Source organism: Dreissena polymorpha, chromosome 12 (genome assembly GCF_020536995.1).
Source record: "Dreissena polymorpha isolate Duluth1 chromosome 12, UMN_Dpol_1.0, whole genome shotgun sequence".
In the NCBI taxonomy this organism is placed as follows: Eukaryota; Metazoa; Mollusca; class Bivalvia; order Myida; family Dreissenidae; genus Dreissena; species Dreissena polymorpha.
In genome coordinates, this window is record NC_068366.1 from 25,355,642 (window position 1) to 25,361,984 (window position 6,343).

General features: G+C 33.7%; 1 long non-coding RNA gene across 1 annotated transcript; it reads right to left on the bottom strand.

Annotated features, from left to right (window-relative positions):
- Window positions 1-1,184: 1,184 nt before the first annotated feature.
- On the bottom strand, window positions 1,185-5,593 carry LOC127852985 (uncharacterized). The gene is made up of 6 exons (XR_008036385.1): window positions 5,324-5,593; window positions 4,423-4,530; window positions 3,552-3,831; window positions 2,729-2,809; window positions 2,200-2,307; window positions 1,185-1,915 (listed from the first exon to the last, which is right to left on the bottom strand). It is a non-coding gene; the product is annotated as an uncharacterized LOC127852985 (long non-coding RNA).
- Window positions 5,594-6,343: the final 750 nt, after the last annotated feature.

Below are 6,343 nucleotides of genomic sequence, written 5' to 3' on the forward strand. Positions count from 1 at the left end.
AATTGACCAATAAAAAACAACGCCACACACCTTGAAATAAAATACACGTTAATCAATACGTATAGATGCAATTTGAAAGTGTGTAAAATTGTCAGTTAATCTATAGCCTAGTTAGCAAGTAATTTATTATTTTTCAAACGGCTTTAAAAACCGAAAGTAGGATTTCTTTACATATACATGTGTACGTCCATTTCGAAAAACGCGATTATTTTAGAGTTTTAAAGCGCAAAAAGATAGATTTCTACCTTGTAACCACCATATATATTCTAATTGGTTAAGATAAAATTAAATCTATAGCCTAGTTAGCAAGTAATTTATTACTTTTCAAACGGCACCGCTTTTAAAACCGAATGTAGGATTTCTAGACGTATACAGCCGTTTCGACAAACGCGATTATTTTTAAGTTGTTAAGCGCAAAAAAGCCGTATTTTTACCTTGTAATCACGAGATATATTCTAGTTGGCATAGATAAAATATCTTTCTTATTTATAATTTAATTTACTATGCCAAATAAGGTGTGTAGCTTTAAGTTTCGCGCAAAACATAACGTCATGTTGGCAACTAGTTTATAACCAGAAAGTAGCACCATGAATATTCATGTATAAATTTGCATACGAAGTGGGTTCATCGGAAAATGAAAAACCGGTGACGTGAACGAATTATCCAATGAGAATGCAGCATTCATATGTATGTGACAGAAGTTGTAATTATTCCACAATTAATGAAGATAAATACATTTCAGAAAAAAACTAATTCAGCAAACTTCAGCACATTATATTTGTCTCGTGTATCAGTATATACGATTTGGATAAAACCTGTGATTTAAGAAATATACACCCGTGTTCAAAAGTTGATTGGTCATTATACTTCTGTTTGTGTTTTCTTTCCCGATAAGTCAACTAAAATATTATTTATTCACGCATGCATGTAAATGATTTTTTAATTAATAATTCTTGCTGTTTAATTTGTCAAAATGTTAAAATAACAAATAATCTCCTTATGAAGCAACACCTTTGTTTACAATTGGTTATTGACATTCATATGATCTATTCCCACTAGACAGTATTTATTATTTACAATTTATATCTTAACGGTGTTATAATATTTATGGCGATTAGCATCGATGACAATATACAACTATTTACAATGAACTAATACACACGAAAACAGAGCAATAACAGAAATGCGATAGTAAAATCCTTTAATTTGCTTAATTAAGTGGTACATGCACCATCGTATTAAGGGCTTAGGTCACATTGGCAGAGATCGCACCCTTTCGTATCTTTCATAAACTTCGGAGGGCTTCCACAGTCCAACAAACATTGCATCTGGGGACAGGCCGTTGTAACAGCGGGAATGTGGATCGTCGTGAATGTCGGAGGTGCCATAACTATTGTACTTCCGTTTGTGGCTGAGCTTCCGTGTGGTGCTGTATTTCCTGGCGTTGCAGTTGAACTACCTGCAGTAATAGAAGCTGTTGTTGCTGCTGAGCTACCTGAAGTAGTAGCAGCTGTTGTTGCGGCCGAACTACCTGAAGTAGTAGACGTTGTTGCTGCTGAAGTAACTGTAGTTGTAGAAGTTGTTGTTGCCGCTGAACTACCGGTAGTAGTAGAAGCTGTTGTTGCTGCTAAACTATTTTTAGTAGTAGTCGTAGAGGTAGATGGTGTTGTGGGTGATGTTGCAGAACTTGCTGAAATGGCCGACTGTTGCGTTGTTGTCTTTGCTGCAGTAATCGTGTAAGTTGTCGGCGAAGTAGATTTCGTAGATATTGGTGTAGGTGTTGTTGGTCTTGTTGTTGTTTGTTTCGTTGTAAATGGAGTAGGGGTAGTGGGTCGTGTTGTTGATTTTATTGTTGTTGACTGAGTACTTGTTTGCGTTGTTGTTGGGCTTGTCAATGGTGTAGTTGTTGTTATGACTTTAATTAATAAATGTATTGGTGAATATATATAATTTTCGCAATTATTTCATACCAAACTACTTAACTCACCACCTATTGTTAAGTCTCAGCTTTAAAATAAGTTTACAAATATATTATAAAAATATAAAATGTCATCATATCAATTGCCACTTAGAAAGGACATTTTCCTTGTAGATTTAAATACATGTAAGACTGATTGGGATTACAAAAGGAATGACGTCTTTTAAGCAAGAATATTTCTGATGTTACCATACAAAGAGTTTGAACAGTGGTTTACGTACTTGATCCTTGACATAGCAAGCATCCATTTCGATCTATGTGGCAATCTTTCATCGGCATGCTGACGGGTGGACAGCCGTTTGTATTGGAAATCGGTCGGTTATGGTTTCCTGTTAATACACAATTGTTTGGTAGAAATGGATGAAACACTGTCTAGTTTCCATGGCGCGGAAAGGGTACGCCTGGATAAGCAATGGTAAGATGTTTGAAGTTTCATTTAATGTTTAAAATCTCGTACGTACATTATTTCACAACATGTCAAAAGTTAATTCCATGCTCAACTTAACAAACACTGCGTTGACTGGTGTATTCATGTCGCATTTATTACATATGGAGATGATAACTAATGTTTTATAAAAACATAAATTGATATTTATCTTATCGTTATATGACAAATACTGATGAAATGACAATTATCAATACACGGATTGGTATTATTGCGTTCCCATAAAGTTTAAATTCAAAATAAATTGCGTGAGTATTCATTTAAGAAAACCTGTATTCTTTAAAAGCAATCATTTGTCTATCTACCTGCGCTGGAGCATATAGCGCAATTATTATCATCATATGTTATCTTCGTGGCATCTGGACAGGACGGCAATGGGGGACATACTGCAAAGATACACCAAAGAATTGAACTCTACATGAGGTAACACATCACGTAAAGATACTGTCACAATTTTACAAACACAGGTTCTTTATAAATGATATTAAAATTTCCGGCAATGATAACAGGTTAACAGTTTAAGCATCATTGTATTTAATTTGATTTGGTATAAAAATACAAGATAACATGCATACAATTATTTAAAAAAGATCACAGCACTGATACCACGATTGGTTCACGGTTCTGATGCTCTTGGTAGAAAGTTCTGTACCAAGCTAAATTATACTTAAGTAGTGTTTGGGAGATAACTTTATATCTCAAAATCAATGCACGTGTTGATATGCGGAACAAAATACTTTCCCTATCGTTGAAGTACAAAAGCACAATCTTTCAAATAATTTTACAAAGGTGCACAATTATTTATAATTAAGAATATTTTATTAGACGGAAATCGTTCAGGCATGGAATCCAGTATATAATAGTTTAGGGACAACTCGATTGATGGGTGCCTTAGGTATGCATTTATGAGCTCTTTTACTTTAAATATGTTATATACGTTGTGTACTGTATTGTACAGGCGAATGGTCACGTGATTCAAGTCGAAAGACAAGCGGCTATTTACACAACTTGCTCTCTTTGTAATGTAAATTTCTAATTCTGTATTCACAAACCAAAGATTTGGTAAAATACGGAAAAGTTATTATTATAAATCTACGTGGTCATATATTGATATGTTATGTATTTTACCAAGGTCAAGGTTTCCTGCGGAAGACGACCCACTTCCTTGTGCGGACGGAGAACTGCTGGGCGCTGGTGTTTGTACAGATGTGGAAGGACTTGTCGGATGGGTAGGACTGTTGGCGCTGTTAGTTGAATAGGACGACGGGATATTAGAAGGGGCTTGAGTCTGCGCAGAACCGGAAGTGCCAGATGTGCTTGGTGGATTGTATTCCGGGATTCATACCGGGATGGAAATCACCGAATGTGCTGTGGGCAATGGTCGTGGCAAGGCTGCTGGTCACTGAACCTACATATAATTGATCACCTGATTATAAGCATCCCCATTTGACATATAATTACTGCTTGTATTGTTTAATTCGCAGCCTATTGACGTTTGATCAACAAACAGTGCTGTATCACAAATGATGTTATAACATTGTGAACAAGATTTTACTTCTATTACATGTTTTGTTAATCTTACTAACACAGTTATTGACGTTCTCAATTAGCAATTTACAAAAAAGGAGCATAAGCAATCATAAGGCTTAACTAAATCATCTTTATATCGGAAACAAACATATGTTGACTAACATATAGTGCTGTTTAACAAGTTGACCCTAGACTGCAACTGTCCCTTGTATTCCAAAAGTTATAGATGTGGTTTAATAATTCTGAATCCATTTGTGCATAAGTTTTAATGTAAAATAAATGAACATTTATAAAAAGATAAACACTATTTATCAACAAATCAATCGAGTTTGCTGCAGACATAATACATAGCAAACACTGCGATTACAGCCGTATATGGAGAACTTTAAAGCATATACAAACAAACACAACAGCATTTCTTATATAATCATACATGATCATCACCAATCTGCACGAAAGAATCTCATACCTGGAGCTGATGGGCAGGAGGCCGGGCATGTATAACAACCATTTACGTACTGAGGACATTTGCAGAATGGGTAAAAGCTGCCACAAGAACGTCGGGCTGGTCGGGCGTCTTTGAAATGAGTGAATGTATTTGTCCGTGCAATTGTGTGATGTTTTGCAGTAATAAAGTAATACAATTAATACTATTGGATAAGACAATGTTGGCATTTACATGAAATACGTAATTTACCAACTGTGTCGCAACAACGAATCATGACCATTTTGTTCTTTTTCAAAAAAAAATATGTTATCCTTATTTTGTAATCACTATGTTCCCAAACAAAATGCCACATTGTAAATACGTGTGCATGTTTATGCTGTTAAAAAAATTAACGCAACACGGGAAGAATATGTTTTTATAGACTTATTTAAAACAAGCGTAATCTTACCTTTTAAGAGAAACATATTTCTATATGAAAAAAATAGGAATACTATGTTTTTAACTATAACCGTTATAGAAACGTGTCACATAGAAATACTAAAACAAAGAAACAATGGATTTAAACTGGTACCAACGAATAAAACCATTCAATGCAACGTATTGGTAAAAAAAAACTATCAAATGCAAATTCAAAGCCAAGAAAATAATCCAAATATTGCGCACCAGTATTAAACATGAAGATTATAGACATAATAAACGTAATTAACACAATGGATTGCGATTTAATTATACGTTTTTAACGCCATCGTTACGCCATGGTTTACGGTATTTCAAAGCAACATATGTACAGTGTTTGAGTTACAACTAAATATAAAGCAACACGTACACTCACAACCGGCGCAAATGGCAGTATATCATAAATTAACAATGTAATCGATTAATGAAGCTTTAATTTTGTCCTTATAATACAGCTTTTACTTACACAATCCATGAAAGCACGCCAAAAATAATATATACACGACAAATCCTGTTTTCATGTTTAATGAGTTTCCGTTTAAAAGATATTAAACACTATTTTATACAAACTAATAAAAATAGGTTTCTTTTTGTTGTTTTCTATTGTTTATTTGTAAAAGTTTAGCTAATAAAGGAACTATATATAGTAAAAACATTAAAAGGAAGTCAAAGGCATGTAATCTATTCAGCAAAAACACAAAGTTATGACAATGACTGATAATAGCTCGAATTAAATATGACCTCCTCGATAGCAGTCTATCCTTTTATCAGCCTTTAGTTGACTACAATTCTTTAAAGTAAAATAATCAAATGCCCTGTTTTTCCACGGTTTAAGTGCATGTACATTTACTATTATATTCAATATTCTTAAAGCAACTCATAATAGTTGTAACGTTGATTGTCTAATGTATGAAAACATCATGTCTGTAGTACTTACCTGCACATAAGTTTGATTGGAATTGTGATGCTCTAATATTTATAATATATATATTCTTTTACGTAATTGTTAAGTGAATGAATCGTGATCAAGTGCGCGGTTGTGTAGTTCTTAAATCCCAATGTTATGCTCTGATTTGATTCGCAATACCGTTTAAAGGCTGAGAATTCAGTGGTACTTATTTTTGTTTGTTGTTTGCGTTGTCATGTTTAAACAAATGGAATGAAGAACAACTATTGCCTGTAAATACCTCGTAGTCATAATAAGAATTATCACGAAATTATGCATTAGGGGCCTCGATTTGTTGATATAATAATTCAACAGTAAATTAAATGTATTTCGCTAATTTACAAAACAACTTATTAAACAGAACATATTTGAGGCGTGCGATTGCAACATATATCACTTGGATCTTTGTCAAAATTGTGTTGCACTTAATTTTATTCTGATTTTTTTTTGTTAGGGGAATTTTGTATATCGAAGCTGCATTCAGCATACATGATCATTACCATATCACTTCCGATATGTTGGTTTTCTTTTAAAACATGT